This window comes from Lithobates pipiens, unplaced genomic scaffold (assembly GCF_037356315.1).
Source record: "Lithobates pipiens isolate NorthernLeopardFrog02 unplaced genomic scaffold, aLitPip1_a1.2 Scaffold_67, whole genome shotgun sequence".
Classification (NCBI taxonomy): domain Eukaryota; kingdom Metazoa; phylum Chordata; class Amphibia; order Anura; family Ranidae; genus Lithobates; species Lithobates pipiens.
In genome coordinates, this window is record NW_027507889.1 from 159,915 (window position 1) to 179,810 (window position 19,896).

The 19,896-nt window shown below is 46.0% G+C and overlaps 1 long non-coding RNA gene across 1 annotated transcript; it reads right to left on the reverse strand.

Moving 5' to 3' along the window:
- Positions 1-445: 445 nt before the first annotated feature.
- LOC143959111 (uncharacterized) lies at positions 446-12,163 on the reverse strand. The gene is made up of 3 exons (XR_013270173.1): positions 12,015-12,163; positions 3,465-3,497; positions 446-577 (listed from the first exon to the last, which is right to left on the reverse strand). It is a non-coding gene; the product is annotated as an uncharacterized LOC143959111 (long non-coding RNA).
- Positions 12,164-19,896: the final 7,733 nt, after the last annotated feature.

Consider the following 19,896-nt stretch of genomic DNA (forward strand, 5'->3'; position numbering starts at 1 on the left):
CATAGTCTGCGGTAAGATTGAAATCTCCAAAAACCACCAAGGCCCCTTTCTTAACAGTGGATATGCTCTTTAATAGCCATTTTAGGAAACTCATCTGGTGGGAGTTTGGAGCATAGAGACAAACGATCGTGTAGGTTTTGTTATTTATATCTCCTATTAAGATCAAATACCTCCCTTCCTTATCCGGGATTGTCTCCAGTTCTTTAAAAGAAACAGTATCTCTAATGGCGATGGCAACTCCTCTGGTTTTTTGTGCAGCAGAAGCAAAAAAGATTTGGGGATATCTGGGATGTTTTAATCGAAACTGATCAGATGGTAGCAGATGGGACTCCTGGATGCATAAAATATCAGCCTGCAGTTTCAGAGCTTCCTTCCATAGAGCAGTTCTTTCCACAGGGTGATTTAAGCCGTAAGTGTTAAAAGAGATTATGTTCAACATTTTACCTTACTATCGGATGATAGGTAGTTGCGTTCGTATTGGACGTGATTACGTCTATAAAAGATCCACGAGTCCATATTCGAGGGTTCAGTTCCACAGAGTGACAAGAAGTAAACATGCTTGGTACTGAGGTCCATCCTGGAGAGAGTAGAGGAGTAAAAACAAAAAAGCAAACCAAAACTAGCAAAAATAAACATAGTAGAAACAGGTAAAGGTCTGTATCCCAAACAGTAGGAGTAAAAAGAGGGATTACGAATTGAATTCTGAGGCAGTAGGACTGCCCAACAATATTTGGGGTGAAGTATAATGTCTTAGCCATCTAAGTGGCCATGAGAACTAAAACGTTGCGTTAAAGTGGTAGCGTAGGGTGTTCAACCAGTGTATTTTCATTTCTTAGCTTTGTGCTTGCGAGAAACTGTTTGGCCAGGAGTTATCGGTGTAGCAGTGGAAGCTGGGGTAACTGTTGAAGATTCTGGAATGATGTCACGTCCTTAATAGAGCCAGCCCTTCTTCTAACGTAGTCACTACTTCAGTGTGATCATCTCTTGAAATAGTTAGCTTTGAAGGGCATCCCCAGCGATATATAGAATGGCATGGGATCTGTGTTTTGTTCCTGGCTCTGTACACTGGTTGTTCCCTCGTCTGTACACCCGCTGGCCCCATTATGAGAGGGTTCTCACCATCCCTGTGCAGAGTTCCCGCATCTGTAGACATGTGCACATTGAGGAGTTCTTACCGTTGCTGTGCTGAGCTCCTGGGTCTGTACATCTGCTGGCTGCTGTGCCCATTAAGAGTGGGCACAGTCTGTGCTGAGTTCCCAGTTATGTACACCTGCTGTGCCCATTCTGAATGGTTCTCACCATCCCTGTGCTGTGTTCCCAGGTCTGTATAACTTTTTCCCCATTATGAGGGGCTCCCATGTTTGTACACCTGCTGGCTGCTGTGCCAGTTGTGAGTGGTTCCCACCATCCCTGTGCTGAGCGCTTGGGCACAGGTGTACAGACCCATGAGGGGTTCTCACCATCCCTGTGCTGTGCTCCCAGTTCTGTAAACCTGCTGGCACTAACCCTGTGATGATTTCCCAGGTCTTTACACCTGATGTGATTATGAGGGGTTCCCAACATCCTGGTGATGTGTTCCCACGTCTATACAACTTACAACTGCTATGCCCATTATGTAGGCTTCCCACCATCCCTGTGCTGAGTTTCCAGGTCTGTACACCTGTTGTGCCATTATGAGGGGTTCCCAGGGCAGATGGAAGAATTTGGCACATTACAGTATATATTTAAGAATTTTAAGACCCTTTTGCATTTACCCAACTTTGAAGCATCAGCATGCAAGAAAAATCCATGCGTTTTAGGCTACTTTCTCACTGAGGCGCTAAAAATAGCACTTGCAAAGCGCTCTGAAGAAGCGGCTCCTCACACTGTAGTGGATGTTGTTAGGCACCTGTGGACCTGTAACCTGTCATTATCCTGTGTTAGGAGGGTAACTTTGTGCTTTTTTTTATAGTAATTCCTTTAACCACTTGCTTACTGGGCACTTAAACCCCCCTCAGTCCCAGACCAATTTTCAGCTTTCAGCGCTGATGCACTTTGAATGACAATTGCGCGGGCATACAACACTGTACCCAAATGAAATTTTTATCATTTTTTTCCCACAAATAGAGCTTTCTTTTGGTGGTATTTAGTTACAGCTCAGAGTTTTATTTTTTGCTAAACAAACAAAAAAAGATGCAAAAAAAAAAAAAAATCATGTTTTAATAGTTTGTTATAAAATTTTGCAAACGGGTCATTTTTCTCCTTCATTGAAGTGCGCTGATTAGGCGGCACTGATGGCTGCATTGGTGGGCACTGATGGGCTGCATTGGTGGGCACTGATGGGCTGCATTGGTGGGCACTGATGGGCTGCATTGGTGGGCACTGATAGGCATAGTTAAGGCGGCACTAATAGGCACAGATAAGGCGGCACCGATGGGCACAGATAAGGCGGCACTGATGGGCAAAGATGGGCACAGATAAGATGGCATGGATGGGTGGCACGGATAAGTGGCACGGATAGGTGGCACGGATGGGCACTGATAGGTACCACTGATAGATGGGACTGATGGGCACTGATAGGTGGCACTGATAGGTGGCACTGCTGGGCACTGATGGGCGGCACTGCTGGGCACTGATGGGCGGCACTGCTGGGCACTGATGGGCGGCACTGGGGTGCAGCACCTTTGAGGCACATTGTGGGCACTGTGGGTGGCACTGTTGGTGGCACTGCTGGATGGCACTGTGGGTGGCACTGTGGGCACTGCTGGGTGGCACTTACTTTTATTCAGGATGGCACTGCGGTGGGCAGGTGGGCACTGGCAGGGGGCAGGTGGTCAGCTGTATTGCTGGCCGCGATCGGGACTGATCAGATCAGCCGGTCATTTAAAGGTGTTTACAACACCTTTAAATTTGTTTGCAGATATTAAAGATTTTAACTATCTGGTGGAGCTCTGTACAGAAACCAATCTGCTTCTAGGTTTGTCAGTTTGATTGAACAAGCGAAAGTTATAAAGCAGATTGTCTACTGTATTTTGCACTCTCCAGTTTTAATAAATCAACCCAATTGTGCTCTGTTGGCAGGGATCCTTTCCAGCCGGCAGACCGCAATAGCGCTGTGGATGGAATTCCCCATCAATACAGATATGTCTATGGGGGAACAAGGAAAGGGGAAAAAAAAACACATAATCCACAAGTTGCTCAATATGTAAATATGGCCCAATTAAAAATATACCAAATATAAAATACAAATACCCACCAGCGCATAAGTGTATCTAACCCAATATAAAATACACATGAAACAAAATATATATAAAAAAATTTAATTATGGGACCTGCAAATCATGTCCATGTATGTGTGGCTGCAGCTCAATAGTGCAGAGAATGTTCCTCAATCAAATGTCATGGACAAAACAATGATGGCTAGCATAGAAGATAAATCGCTTAAATGAAGATTCAAAGAACAGTATAAAATCAAATGCACTTACCCCTCTGATGCCATGGTAGATTTTTTAGAAATCCTAAAATACAAAAACAGGTTATAGTACAAACAGAAGTTCAAATGGAAATAAAAAATATTAACCAGTATTAATGCAGTGCACAGTAACTGGCAATAATAAACAATAATAATAATCTACACAATATCTATAAAAAGGGAGGCAATCTTCAAAATGGCAATCCAATATCGCAAGCGATCTCAGGATCAGGAGTTCTGCTTGAAATGGCTGTGTTTGTAGAATTTATAGAGGTTTGGAATTGCGGACAACCAATAGGACTTTTTCTTTTTTTTATATACTACCAATGATTGGCTAAGCCCTTTTTACACTGATATCTGAAAATTAGGAGCCTTAAAGAGGAGGGCCGTTTAAAAAAAAAAAAAATTAAAAGTCAGCAGCTGAAAACACTGCAGCTGCTGACTTAATAAGCCAACTTACCTGTCCAGGGCGCCCGCGATGTCGGCCGCCCGAGGCCGACCCGTCCCTCGGCTCTTGGGTCCCGGCGCCGCCGTTCCTTCTAAGGGAAACAGGCAGTGGAGCCTTGAGGCTTCACTGCCCGTTTCCTACTGCACATGCGCGAGTCGCGCAGCGCTTTGTGAATGGGACGCGCTGTGTTCTGGGACACACAGTCCCCAGAACACAGCGCGACCCATTACCCAAAAGACAACGCGACGAGGGAGAAGAAAGAAGATCTCCGCGGAGGAGGAAGAAGATTAGGATTATGTGCCTAGCAACAGGCATTTCTGGTAAGTAAGAAGAAAAAATTTTCTTCATTTTTTTTTTTTTTGATTTTTTTGTAATTTTTAATATTTTTTTTTTTTCAGAGTGGCCCTCCACTTTAAGGTCTGAGTCTATCTTTTTTTGATTTCTCATCTCCACCTTTGTCTGTGACAAGTCTGGGACATCATGCCTCATTAGCATTAAAAAAAAAAAATCACACCTGTTCAGTATTGCTCTTCAATGTTGATGTATACGTTCTACTGAAACAGACATCTGAGTCTCAAATTGCTTCATAATTGTCACGTTATAAAAGTCTAATCTCTTTACGCGCAAAAACAATTCTCCCCAAATATGCAAATCATAGAACTCATTTTAATAGATGTCGTTTTAGTTTTCTGCCTTAGTACCTGTAATTTTAAGTTTTAGCCCAGTTTCACACTGCTGCGATCTCAGACATAGCATGTGATTCGCACCCGCACCGCAGGTGTCGATCACATGCGATTTCTATGTAATGCCAGTACAGGCACACAGTTGTATGTCTGAACTCACATTAACCATCTCGCGCCCGCCCTATAGCCGAATGACGGCCGGAGAGCAGGCGCGTTCATCCGGGTGGTCGTCCCTTGGCGTCCTGATGTTTACTTACGCAATGCGCGCTGCCGCGGGCACGCATCGCGGAAGTTCGGTGTTCGCCGTGTCCCCCGGGGACAGGCAAACACAGATCGCTGTAAACGGCCAATCACAGCGGCCGTTTACAGCGTGATCGGTGTGTCCAATGGGAGATGATCTCATATGTAAACATATGAGATCATCTCTCAGCGCCGCTCTCCCTCCTCGCACAGACAGTGTGAGAGGGGAGAGATGAACGGCTGCAGCGGCAGCCGTTCTGCCTCTAGTGAAAAAAAAAAAGTAAAAAAATAAAATAAAAAGTGCCATCCTCCCCCAGCAGTGCCATCCTCCCCCAGCAGTGCCATCCTCCCCCAGCAGTGCCATCTGCCCCAGTGCCACCTGCCCCAGTGCTACCTGCCCCCAGTGCCATCCACCCCAGTGCTACCTGCCCCCAGTGCTACCTGCCCCCAGTGCCACCTGTTGTCAGTGCCACCTGTCGTCAGTGCCATCTGTCATCAGTGCCACGTATAAGTGCCATCTGTCATCAGTGCCATAGTGCCATCTGTCATCAGTGCCACGTATCAGTGCCATCTGTCATTAGTGCCACCTGTCAGTGTCACGTGTCATCAATGCCACTTATCAGTGCCATCTGTCATCAGTGTCACGCGTCATCGGTGCCATGTATTAGTGCCATCTGTCATCAGTGCCACGTATTAGTGCCACATGTCTTCAGTGCCACATATTAGTGCCACGTGTCATCAGTGCCACGTATAAGTGCCACGTGTCATCAGTGCCACATATTAGTGCCATCTGTCATCAGTGCCACATATTAGTGCCATCTGTCATCAGTGCCACCTGTCATCATTGCCACGTATCAGTGCCATCTGTCATCAGTGTCACGTGTCATTGTCCTGGTGCTTCAAAAGTGTAATAAATAGTCAACAAGTTAGATGTGTAATTTATGTTCCTAGAACACATGATGGCACTACCTGCATGTTGGGCCTCTCTATGTGGCCAGGCTGTGAAAAAGTCCCACACATGTGGTATTGTAATACTCAGGAGGAGTAGCAGAATTTTTTGGGGGGGGGGTGTCATTTGTGGTATACATATGCCACGTGAGAGAAATAACCTATTACAACGACAATTTTGTGGAGAAAAAAAAAAAAAGAAGAAAAATCTTAATTTTGCAAAGAATTGTGGGAAAAAAATGACAACATCAAAAAGCTCACTATGCCTCTTACTAAATACCTTGGAATGTCTACTTTCCAAAAAGGGGTCATTTGGGGGGTATTTGTACTTTCCTGGCTTGTTCGGGTCACAAGAAGCGAGATAGGCCACCAGTACATCAGATGTGATCAATTTTGTGCGATTCGCACCACACCTTGTAGACTCTCTAACTTTCACAATGACCAAATAATATCCACTAATTTGGGTTATTTTTACCAAAGATATGTAGCAGTATAAATTGTGGCCAAAATTTATGAAGAAAAATTTATAATTTGCATAATTCTGTCACAGAAACAAAGAAATATGCGTTTTTAAAATTTTTTGGACTTTTTTCATTTATAGCGCAAAAAATAAAAACCCCAGAGGTGATCAAATACCACCAAAAGAAAGCTCTATTTGTGGGGAAAAAAAGGACAAAAAATTCATTTGGGTACAGTGTTGCATGACTGAGTAATTGTCATTCAAATTGTGAGAGCACCGAAAGCTGAAAATTGGTCTGGGCAGGAAGGGTGTTTAAGTGCCCAGTAAGCAAGTGGTTAAATTCACAGGGAAAAACAAAAGTAATGGGACCCCCCTCCCACACTGAAAATCGGATGGCATAGGTGTTCTTACCTATGCAAGTTCACAGTTTACACTGCGATCTATGAACCAATCTGGTGGTGTTAATAACAATGTAATGCATCTGCCATGGTTTGCAGAAGCCAGTGTGAACTGCCTGTGGGAGAGGAGCGATGTGGGAACAAATGCTGGAATTGCACTTGTTCCTACATTGCAGCAGTGTGAACCTAGGCTTAGGGCCAGTTCACACCAGATGCCGTTCCGTGTGATTTTCTCTGCGCTAAAAAAGCATATTTATCGAATACATTTTCCATGTATTCCAATGGCTCTAGTTCACACCAATGCAGTCAGTTCGTCAGTTTCTGCATGGTAAACTGACTGGAACTGACTGCACTGGTGTGAACTAGAGCCATTGGAATACATGGAAAACACTGTGTATGCATATAATGCATAAAAAAGCGCACGGAACTGCATGCAGTCAGACTTTGGGGTAATTTTACAGACATTTATGAGGGTTCATACAAATAAATCCCTTCAAATCACCCTTGAAGTCGCCAAAAGTAGTATAGGCATTACTTTTGGTAATCAGTGCATTGCCACAAAGTCGGCATTGCACCAATTTGGACGGCACCATTGCCGGCAATAGTCAAATCGACTCAATGTGAATGTGGGCTATTTTTATTTTTTAAACAAAGTTACATGGCCCTTTGTCATTTCCAGCAGCATTGCACATGGTAATGGTGGCTCACTTTTTTAAAACCATCATACCTATTTAATGAAGTTTTGTTTAAGGCTGATTGTACCTTATTAATGTTAGGTGCCTTTCACACATGGCATGTCTATTTTGATAGACTGCTAGCTCAGTGAGGATCACTCTGTTTATGCGTTGCATTTAAAAATTGAAAGGTAGAAAAAGTAAAAAGCCCCACCTACTCAATGGGCAGGGGCATTTTGAAAGCGCTAAATACAGTGCTTCCAAGCCGCTCAAAAATGCTGCTTGGAGGAATTTTTCTAACATCCCGCAAGTGCACTGCCCCAGTGTGAAAGCACACAATGCACAGAATGGGAGGCAGTTTCCAGGCACTTTTTAGAGGCCATTTTTAGTGCTAAAATGTCTGAAAACCGCCTCAGTGTGAAAGGGGTCTTAAGGAGATTGTATAGTGTATGACCACCCTAAATGTGCATAACAAGACAGAAAAACTAGGTCTATGCAATGCGTTTTTGTTATGGTTGAAGTCAAGATCTCAAATAGGATACAAGTCCCTGGCATATTCCCTAATCTGTAGTGTCTTAATACAGTAAACATAAGGAACACAGCAAATCAATTTCCCTCATGCTTCATTCACAAATAGAACATAATCGCCAACTTACAGTAAACTGAAAGATACACTTGAGTATCTGCACTTCAAAATAAGCCCCTCTATCACCTGGAATGTTATTGACAAGAGACACTAAAATCTTTTGCATTTTCAGCTGGCCATACAAAAGACAATCTGATTGTACAGAGGTTGTGCTTTAGAGTTAGCCTGGCTGTACATGGAGTCAAAAAATTCTGCTTGTTTAGCAGGAATGGCTGAATTTTGATCCATGTATAGGCTGGCTGGTTGTACAGAAGTTGATCTATTGGATGACTTGTGTACAACCAGACAATTTTCCCCAATGATCAGTGTGGCTATAGCTGACAACACTAGTAATTTGAAAACAGCCCACTGTCATACTGCAATGCCACAGTGCGAAAGATTACCCCATCCAAAGAGAAATGTGTGAGTGGGGGGGGGGTCCACTTTTCCCTCCTTCAACCTGCATGTTAAAGTAAAATAAAAAAAACACCATGTGTATGGCTTGAATAAAACTATGCGAAAGAACACAAATGGACAGTCACTTGCACCGTATAGTTTCTGGTAGTTCTAAAGAAGGTTGTAAAATCACATTGTACAGTGTATGGCAAGCTTAAATGTGCTTACAATACAGAAAAACTACAGAATGCAAGATGTTTGCATTAAATATCACATACTGCACAATATAGAGTATACAGCAGTCAGTGGCGTAACTAGAAACTTCAGGGCCCCGATGCAGGAAACCTTGGTGGAGGGCCACCCCCCCCCCCCCCCCCCGACCTCCGGACAGGGCTCTTTTCTCCGAGCCCGATGGTGGAACACCAGGGCCCAGTCCCAAGTGGGAACCGATTTAAAAAACATCAATTAAAGCCACTGTGCCCATCAAACGCTACCACTGTACCATCAAGCGCCACCACTGTACCATCAAATGTCACCACTGTGCCCATCAAACTCTGCCGCTGTGCCCAACAAACTCTGCCGCTGTGCCCATCATCAAATGCCACCGCTGTGCCCATCAAATGCTGCCAGTGTACCCAACAAATGCTGCCACTGTGCCCATCAAATGCTGTTGGTGTGCCCATCAAATGCCGCCACTGTGCACATCAAATGCTGTTGGTGTGCCCATCAAATGCTGCCACTGTGAATCCCCACCACCCGCTCGCTGTCTGCCCGCCACTTACCCTGTCTGGGTGGGGCAGCGGGTAACGGCCATGAGCGGGGTCCTCCATGCATCTCCTGCCATCCTCATCTCCTGTCCTCTCCTCCTGATAGGCATCCAATAGCTGCGCCTATCGTTTCAGCCAATCAGGTGATGGGTAACAGACCCGCACACCTGATTGGTGGAGAGGCGGTTCAGTGTTAGGAAAGTGAATATTAATTCACTTTTATAACACACCTGGGTAGACTGTGAGCGTCAAGCATGGCACTCGCAGTTCACCTATTTTGAAGCCTATTAGAGCCCATGGCTCTAATCAGGTGCTGCAAAAACACCCCCCGCCGCTGTAATTCAGGCGCCCGACACCCCAAAAGGGACCAGGCACCTAAATATGAGGGTGCCAGCGGTGGCTATGGATAGATTCATGCTATGCTATGCATGAATCTATCCATTGGTCATAGAGGGTGTGGCTGGAGAGAGGGGGTGGCACCTGTGCACCCTTTTGGATGCACCGCCACTGATAAACACATGCACATTCACATACATACATATGCATACATGCACACTCACATACATGCGCACACACACATGCATACATACACATACATATATGAACACACACACACACATACATGCTTACACACACACACACACACACATACACGCATGCTCACACACACGCATGCTCACACACACACATACATGCATGCTCACACACGCACATACAAGCATGCTCACACACACACACATACAAGCATGCTCACACACATGCATACATACAAGCATTCATGGTCACACACACACACACACACACGCACATACAAGCATGCTCACACACACACACACACACACACACATACAAGCATGCTCACACACACACACACGCACACATACAAGCATGCTCACACACACACACACATACATGCATGCTCACACACACACATACATGCATGCTCACACACGCACATACAAGCATGCTCACACACGCACATACAAGCATGCTCACACACGCACATACAAGCATGCTCACACACGCACATACAAGCATGCTCACACACGCACATACAAGCATGCTCACACACACATACATACAAGCATGCTCACACACACACACACACACACACACATACAAGCATGCTCACACACACATACAAGCATGCTCACACACACACAAACAAACATGCTCTCACACACTGTGCCCATCAAATGCCGCCACTGTGCACATCAAATGCTGTTGGTGTGCCCATCAAATGCTGCCACTGTGAATCCCCACCACCCGTTCGCTGTCTGCCCGCCACTTAGTCTGTCTGGGTGGGGCAGCGGGTAACGGCCATGAGCGGGGTCCTCCATGCATCTCCTGCCATCCTCATCTCCTGTCCTCTCCTGATAGGCGTCCAATAGCTGCGCCTATCGTTTCAGCCAATCAGGTGATGGGTAACAGACTCGCACACCTGATTGGTGGAGAGGCGGTTCAGTGTTAGGAAAGTGAATATTAATTCACTTTTCTAACACACCTGGGTAGACTCTGAGCGTCAAGCATGGCGCTCACAGTTCACCTATTTTGAAGCCTATTAGAGCCCATGGCTCTAATCAGGTGCTGCAAAAACACCCCCGCCGCTGTAATTCAGGCGCCCGACACCCCAAAAGGGACCAGGCACCTAAATATGAGGGTGCCAGCGGTGGCTATGGATAGATTCATGCTATGCTATGCATGAATCTATCCATTGGTCATAGAGTGTGTGGCTGGAGAGAGGGGGGTGGCACCTGTGCACCCTTTTGGATGCACCGCCACTGATAAACACATGCACATTCACATACATACATATGCATACATGCACACGGACATACATGCGCACACACACATGCATACATACACATACTTATATGAACACACACACATATACATGCTTACACACACACACATGCTCACACACACACACACACACATGCTCACACACACACACACACACGCATGCTCACACACATACATGCATGCTCACACACACGCATGCTCACACACACATACAAGCATGCTCACACACACACACATACATGCATGCTCACACACACACACATACATACAAGCATGCTTGCTCACACGCACATACATACAAGCATGGTCACACACACGCACATACAAGCATGCTCACACACACACACACGCACATACAAGCATGCTCACACACACATACAAGCATGCTCACACACACATACAAGCATGCTCACACACACACACGCACATACAAGCATGCTCACACACACACACACACACACACACACATACATACAAGCATGCTCACACACACATACAAGCATGCTCACACACGCACATACAAGCATGCTCTCACACACACACACACACATACAAGCATGCTCACACACACACATACATACAAGCATGCTCTCACACATACAAGCATGCTCACACACACGCATATAAACACAAATGCAGTAGCTAGTCTTATAAAAAAAACGGCAGACGTTTACAGTACCTTGGCTCTTCCTGCTGGGTACTGCACTGTAGGGGGAGACAAAGAGCACACACTTTACCCTAATGTGAGGAGCTCCCGCACAGAGCCGATTTCAGTTCGGCTGATGATAGAGGAGCTCCTCTCAGCCTCCCCTCCTACGGAAGTTTACAGGGGGCCTGAGGGCCCCCTGCAGCAAGGGGCCCGGTCGCCATGGCGATCTTGGCGACCCCTATAATTCCGCCACTGACAGCAGTATGCTCTACCCTTGCATTCTAAGTATATAACATTTAAAAATAAAAAAGGAAGAAGAAACCCTGCAAACCAACTTTCTAGATAAATCTCTCATTCACCAATAGACAGCATCACGCAGGTTTACAAAAGCGGCAAACTGCACTTCAAAAATAAGCCCACGTCACCTCTCTAGTGACTGACAAACTTCACAACATGAAAGTGGTGTACATACCGGAATGTGACTTGATATTCACTTCTTCCAACGCACTGGATGATCTGGTCACAGACTCTGATAAATTCAATCCACTCTAGATAAAATCCAAAATGGAAAGTAAGAAACAGCACAGAGTCACCTGGGTTTAAAAGTCCAAAACCTGTCCTGAAAGGAGGATACAACATTGTAACAAGTTTCGGCTATTACAGCTGTATTAGCCGAAATCTCGCGAGATTTCGGCTGCATTAGCCGCAATGTCTCCTGGGATTACTTGGACGAGATCCCAGGAGACAGTGCGGGGTTCAGCAGGAAGTGATGCTGATCCCCGCAAGAGACCGCCCATCGCCGCAGGGGAGGAAAATCAAATACTACAAATTACAAAAGGTAGATTAATAAAAAAAAAAAAAAATGTGGCATTATCAAATGTACGGTCTAGAGGCAACAGAATGGGAAAATTTATTTTCCTGGTGCCTCCATGGCAGCATACCTGTGACAAGCTCCGCCTTGGCTCCTCCCTCAGGACTAGTGAATATTATAAAATAAAAGGTTAGTACAGCCCCCGCATTCTCCTTTTTTTCCTCATACCTCATGGCAGTGAATCCTGGTCGGCGTCCTTACCTTCTGCAGTCGGCAGCTTCCGTCCGGGTTCAAGCCTCTCCCAGACGCAGTTCCTTCTCTTGGGCAGCTAAACGCGCTTATAAGGTTGGAAGTCCCTTCTGTAGGATCTTTTGGGACAAGCAGTTTGTCTCTTAAGTAAGGCCGCGTACACACGCGCGGACTGTTCGCCCAACTTTGTCAGTCCAACAGTTTCGGCAAACAGTCCGCTCAAACTTAGCATGGACGGACATGGCCACACACGACGGACGAACAGTTTGCTGAAACCGTGCGCGATGACGTGAACGGCACGTACGACGGGACGAAAAATACGACGTCCTATACACTGCATTATAACTTTCGGCATGAAAATCCTTTCTGAGCATGCGCGCAACTTTGTTTGACGAACAAGCCTACACACGAGCGGACTGTTCGCTGAAACAAGGTTTCAGCGGACAGTTTTACGGAATTTCCGAAAAACCTTGTCCGTCAAACTGTCCGCTGAAACTGTCCGCTGAAAGCCCACACACGAGCGGACTGTCCGCCCAAACACTGTTCAGCAGACAAAGTTGGGCGAACAGTCCGCCCGTGTGTACGCGGCCTAAGAGCTTTATCTGCAAGTTGATCAGGCACCAGCTCATTCATGGTAACGGAGGCAGCAGCTATTTCTACATTTCTTTTTTTTTTCCTCCTTCTCTCTTTTCTTCCTTCCTTTCCTTTCCCTTTTAGGTTTTATATCTTTTATCTTTTCTCTTCCCTCTCTCTTTTGCTCTCTTCCCCTCCCCAACCTTCCATTTCTTTCTTTCTTTCTTTCTTTTCTTTTGACCTCCCATTTGTTTGTTTCTCTCAGAGAAAAAAACCTCCCTCTTAGCCCCTGCCGCCATTCCCGGCTCCATAGGAGCCGTGCGCGCTCAGCGCCGGCGTTTTATTTAACTTTCGGCGTTCCCCGCCGTGCTCTGCGCATGCGCCGGCGGTGTGAGGCTTCTAGCTTACTGTTCCGCCGATCAGCGCATGCGCAGTGGATTCGGAGGCCGCGGCGGCCATCTTTGATAAGGGCACAGTGACGTTTATGCCCTCAAAATGTCAAAGACAGGATAGAGGCGTGCCCTGCCTCTCCTGTTCTACTGTTTATCTCCCTGATGGCCTCAGTGGGACGCCTGTGGCTGCAGGGAGAACTGCTACTCTGAGCTTTAATATAATAAAAAAAAAAAAAAAAGAGAAGATGGGTTAATTAATTAATTAAATAGTATAAAATGACATAAACATATTAAATTATCAAATAAAATTAATAAAAAATAATTAAATAAATTATATTTTATTTACAAAAAATAAAAAATTAAAATATATATATAATTTAACCCCCCCCCAAAAAAAAAAAGGGACAAGAAGACAAAATGTAGATTTAGACGTATTTTAGATGTATTTATCGAAGTCCCTTTTTCCAGTCAAGGACACGGTTGGTTGATTTTTCTCCTCTAAAACTCTTTTCTTAGCTGCTGCTTCTGCTAATCCGTCTAGTATGAGCCATTCGCCACCCGCACAAGATCCTACTCTACACCTGAGGTAAGGACCTACGTCCAGGTAAGTTGATACACTTTAAAAAAAACAAAAGAGTGCACTCAGGCTGGTACTTTATGTATTTCAGCCCTGTACGCCAGAAGATGTCTAAGAGGACCTCAAGGCGACATGAAGACGATGATGACTCTAGTCACAGCAGAGACAGGTCGTCCTGGCATGGGGATTATAGAAGTGGCAGAAAGCATCGGCCAAAAAGGCGCCATCACTCATGCTCCCCGAGACCTAGATCTCCAAGATGTCAGGCGTGTGGAGTTGCCCCACTTTCAGACAAACTGATCTGTTTGAGATTGCCTCAGGGACGATGCAGCGGACAGAGAATCTGAAGGTCTGCAAATGGCGGACCTACTTAAGAAAGCAGTAAAGGACTCCCTTGCGGAATTGGTAGCCGCAATGACGACGCAACAACCAGCGTCTCCTCCTCAGGAGCAAACGGCTGAGGCTTCCATCCCGGGGCTGTCCACAAGTGGAATTTTTCGTCTGATGTCGGCATCCTCCTCTAAACATCAGGAAGAGAATGCCATCTCAGAGGAATCATCTGATGACCTAGATGCCTCTGGCTTTGCTTTTGCCATGGTCCAGCCTTATGTACAGGCAGCTAAACAAGCGATCGGCTGGGAGAGACCAACACCGAGGTTTAAGAAGTCTAAATCGTACTTCCCCTTTCTCAAACGCCAGATCTCAGTTTTTCCTCTCATGGAGGAGATCAGGGATGTGATTGAGGAAGAGTGGGAAAAGACAGAGGAAATGTTCTCTATTAAATCGGTTGGGAAAGTTATTCCCTCTCTCATAGGCTGATTCCGCAATGCTGGAGGGTTCTCCAGTGGTCGATGCAGCAGTGGTAAGGTTGGCAAAGAATGTCACATTGCCCCTGGAAGACTCAACTTCTTTTAAGGCTCCACTGGACAGAAGGATGGATCTCGATCTCAAGAAAGCGTACCAGATGGCAGACAACGCCTGTAAACCTGTCATAGCCCTGACATCAGTGTCCAATGCGCTACGCGTCTGGACAGATAATATAGAGTCGGCAATCCAACAGGACATCCCAGAGGAGGATATAATCAAGGCCTTGGATGAGCTGAAGTTCTCAGCAGACTTTATTGGTGAAGCCGCCATCGATTCAATTCCTTGCTCCGCAAGGGCAATGCTCCACACAGTTATGGCCAAATGGGCCTTGTGGCTGAAACCGTGGGCAGCAGATATCGCCTCCAAACAGAACTGGTGCAAGATACCATTTGATGGTGAAGCCTTGTTTGAGGGAAAAACTGGACAAGGACATCTCTCGAGTCACTGGTGGAAAATCAGGCCTGCTACCCCAAGACAGGTGATCTAGGCGCTCCAGGACAATCACACCCAGATTCCAATACTCCAAGAATAAGGATTACCGATAGTCCAGGCAGGGAAAAGGCTTCAGGCATAATTGGGAAAGCACACAGTCCACGTTCCTCAAAACCCGAAGACAGAGACCAATACCTACCCCACAGGATTCTACTAAATCCTTTTGACGCCTGGCCAGCCCAAGCGATTCCTGTGTGGGCCAAGCTAAGACACTTCTCAAAGATCTGGGAACAAAAGTGCAGGGATTCTTGGGTAGTCTCCACAGTCAAATACGGCCATTTTTGGTCATTCCTAGACAAACCTCCCAAGGTCTTCTTCTCCCTGACAAGGGTGTCAAGGTTCCCCCCTAAAAAACGGAAGTGCTACAGCAATTTCTTCTCTCCTTGCAGTAACAGCAAGCGGTAGTTCCAGTGCCTCCATCAGAGAGATTTTTGGGTTTTTACTCAACCCTGTTTCTAGTCCCCAAGAGAAATGGAGGGTGGAGACCCGTGATAGACCTAAAAAGTCTAAATCGTTATTTCTTCCTAGTAAGATTCAAAATGGAGTCACTACGAACGATTATTTGTGTAGACCAACCAGGGGGCTGGATGTTGTCAATAGACTTGCAGGACGCTTACCTGCATATACCCATACTCCCTCCTTTCCAGAAGTATCTGAGATTGGCGGTGGGGCAGGTACATCTCTAATTCCAGAGTCTTCCATTGGGCCTCTGCACATCGCCAAGAGTCTTCACAAAGACCCCGATTGCCATCATAGCCCCTCTGAGAGAATTGGGGCTTCGGGTATGCCACTACTTGGACGACCTTCTACTCCTGGCAAAAGACTGTGGAACAGGTGGTATCTATCCCAACCCATACACTTGACGACCTTGATGCTCAGGAGTCTGCATTGGTGGACGAAGAAACAGACACTTCTGAAATCACGCTGTTAGGGCATGTCGACTGGATCACAATTACTACCAATGCCAGTGCAGCAGGTTGGGGAGCACACTGCAACCGGATCTCAGTGCAGCGTAGATGGTCCTTCCATACAACAGGCCTGGTGTCGAATGTCCTGCAGGTCAGAGCGGCCTACCTTGCGTTACTAGCCCTAAGGTTCGAGGTTACAGGGAAACCTGTTCTCCTCCGAATGGACAACAGGGCTGCGGTATCCTATGTACACCGGCAAGGGGGGACACGCAGCAGGTCCCTCCTGAAGGAGGTGGAACCCATAATACTCTGGGCAGAAAGGAATCTAAAGGACCTGAGGGCAGTTTATCTGCCCGGCCATCTCAACTTGAGGGCCGACCGCCTTTCCCGCAAGTTTGCGGATGCCAACGAATGGTCTCTACACCCGGAGATTTTCGACTGGATAGTGAACCAGTAAGGTCCCCTCGAGCTAGACCTATTTGCAACAGCATTCAATACCAAGCTTCCAAGGTGCATCTCAAGGCTTCCTCAACCCCAAGCGGAGGCATTAGATGCCCTCTCAGCCCCCTGGGCATGCAATCGGGCCTATGCCTTCCCTCCACGGCCTTTCATTCCAAGATTCCTGTCAAGGCTTATGATAGAAACCTCGACAGTGATAACGGTCCTACCGTACTGGCCAACACATCCTTGGTTCCCCACAGCAATGTATCTAAGTACCCGACTTCCAGTCAAGGTTCCAATAATATCTCTTCGCCTCTCGCAAGGATGTCACACCCTTCCAGATCCCCGCAGGCTGGATCTTCACATCTGGCAGCTGAAAGGGAAAGGTTCCAATCTCTAGGGTGTTCCAACAAAGTGATCGCAACCCCGCTCAAGGCAAGAAAACCATCCACAAACAAAAGTTCAGGGCCTTCATGATTGGCAGAAGCTGTGATCCAGATTCCCCATCATCCTCTCAAATTCTTGAGTTTTTGCAGGCAGGCCTAGACCTAGGTCTTGCACTAGGTACACTAAAAGTACAGGTATCAGCAATTTCATTGGCAAACCAGTAGAAGATGGGCCGAGGACTCATTAATAATACAGTTCTTCAAAGCTGTCAAAAAGATCCGACCGCCAACTAAACAATCTTTTCCCACTTGGGACCTTGCTATTATCCTAGAGTCCTTAGCCAGTCCACCTTTTTGCCCCTTCGGAGTCAGCATCGCTTTGGAATCTAGCCTAGAAGCTAGCCTTCCTGATAGCTATAACCTCTGGCAGACGGGTTTCAGAGCTCCAAGCTTTAGGAGCAGATCATAATCATATCATATTCTATCTGGACAGAGTAGAACTCAGAACAGTGCGAGGATTTATTCCCAAAGTCACATCATCCTTAAACATGTCAGAGCCTTGGGCACTCCCAACATTTTCAGAACAGGACTCTGGTTCTCTTCATGAGCTAGACATTGCCTCCACTTTGAAATGCTATCTGCAGGCCACAGCATCATTCAGGGATTCGATCAGGCTGTTTATAATTCCCTGGGGCAAACACCAAGGCAAGGAGGCGTCAGCAAGAACGATTGCCTCATGGATCGTTAGACTCATCCACAAGGTGTACAGGACAAAGGGGCTGGAACCCCCTTTGGCGGTCAGGGCGCTCTCCACCAGAGCAGTTTCTGCCTTTTGGGCGGCAAGAGCGAATGTGTTAATTGAAACTATTTGTGGGGCAGCGACTTGGTCGTCCCGACATACATTTCTGAAACATTGCAGGGTGGACCCAGGAGCTCTTGCATCGGTGGAGTTTGGCAGACAGGCAGTCACATCAGCCCTCGCTTCTTCTAAATAATAATTTCTTTAAAATAGACTTCTAAGCATCCCACCCATCTCAGCTAGTTATTTGTCACAGGTATGCTGCCATGGAGGCACCAGGAAAACAGAAAATTGTACCATACTTACCGTAATTTTCTTTTCCTGGTGCCTATCCATGGCAGCATACAATCCCACCCTCGGTATTCTATATTACGGAGAATGCGGGGGCTGTACTAACCTTTTCTTTTATAATATTCACTAGTCCTGAGGGAGGAGCCAAGGCGGAGCTTGTCACAGGTATGCTGCCATGGATAGGCACCAGGAAAAGAAAATTACGGTAAGTATGGTACAATTTTCTGTTATTATGTGTGCAGAACCGCTTTAACATGTTTTCATATGGAACACGTTCTGTAGTACAAATCTCCAAAATGCACAGGCGTGAATCCAGCCTAAGTGCCCATGCACACTGCAGCTTCTAAATCTGTCCAAGGTCTGATTCACACTTGTGCAGGTTGCAGTTTGCATATTGCAGGTGTATTTAATATTTTTCGATGCGCATCTTTAGACCATTTAAACCATCTAATGTAACCAAAAAAAAACGAAAATCCCTGGCCCTTTCCAAAAAATGCACAGATGTGAACTACATCCATAGCAAACCATGTTAAATGGACTGTAGGGTGTTTATGCAAAACTGAAAATGCACAAAAAAAAAAAAAGCATAGGTGTGCTTTTTTATGCATTTTACTCCAGACTATTGACTATTAGGCCTCATTTACACTGGCACTGTCAAGGCTGCATCTATAGTCATTTAGAGGAAATTTCTAAATAAAATATAATGGATTTTAAGGCTGGATTCACACTAACGCGTTTTTTGATGCATTTTGCAGAAATGCAGGGACATTTTTTTTTTACATGTGTTCCTATGGAACATGTTCGCATCAATGCATTTTTGTGCCTCTGCATTTTTGGAAAGGGCGGGGCATTTTTTTCATGCAAAATGCAGTGTTTATTCATGTAATAGAAGTCAATGGAGCTGCATCAAAAAACGCAAGCACTGCATTTTTACTGCAATGTGCAGTTTTTTGTTTTTTTTGTTTTTTTTTTCACTGTACATAGCTGGTTGTCAAGCAACCACAGTGAAGAAAAAAAAAGAAAAACGCGGCAAAAACGCATGTCCAAAAACGCAACAAGCACTGCAAAAACGCTCAAAAGCAACATGCATAGATGTGAATCGAGCCTAAGGCCCCCTTCACACTGGGGTGGTTTTCAGGCGCTACATCGCTAAAAATAGCGCTTATGTAGCGCCTGAAAAAAACAGCCCCTTTCACTCCAGTGTGAAAGCCGGAGGGCTTTCACACTGGAGTGGTGCGCTAGCAGGGCAGTGAAAAAAGTCCTGCTAGCCACATCTATGGAGTGGTTTATTCACCGCTCCTACCCATTGAAATCAATGTGATGCTCAAAATGCATATACCGTATATACTCGAGTATAAGCCGAGATTTTCAGCCTCTTTTTTGAGGCTGAAAGTGCCCCCCTCGGCTTATACTCGAGTCATCGCTGTCTGCCCGCTCGATCAGCGTGTCGAGCAGACAGACAGCGGCCATTCTATAAATCAAAAGCCGCGCCTCCGGCTCCGCCTTCGCCTGTGATAGGCGGAACACTGAATTTCCCAGCAGCCTGTGTTCCGCCTATCACGGACATC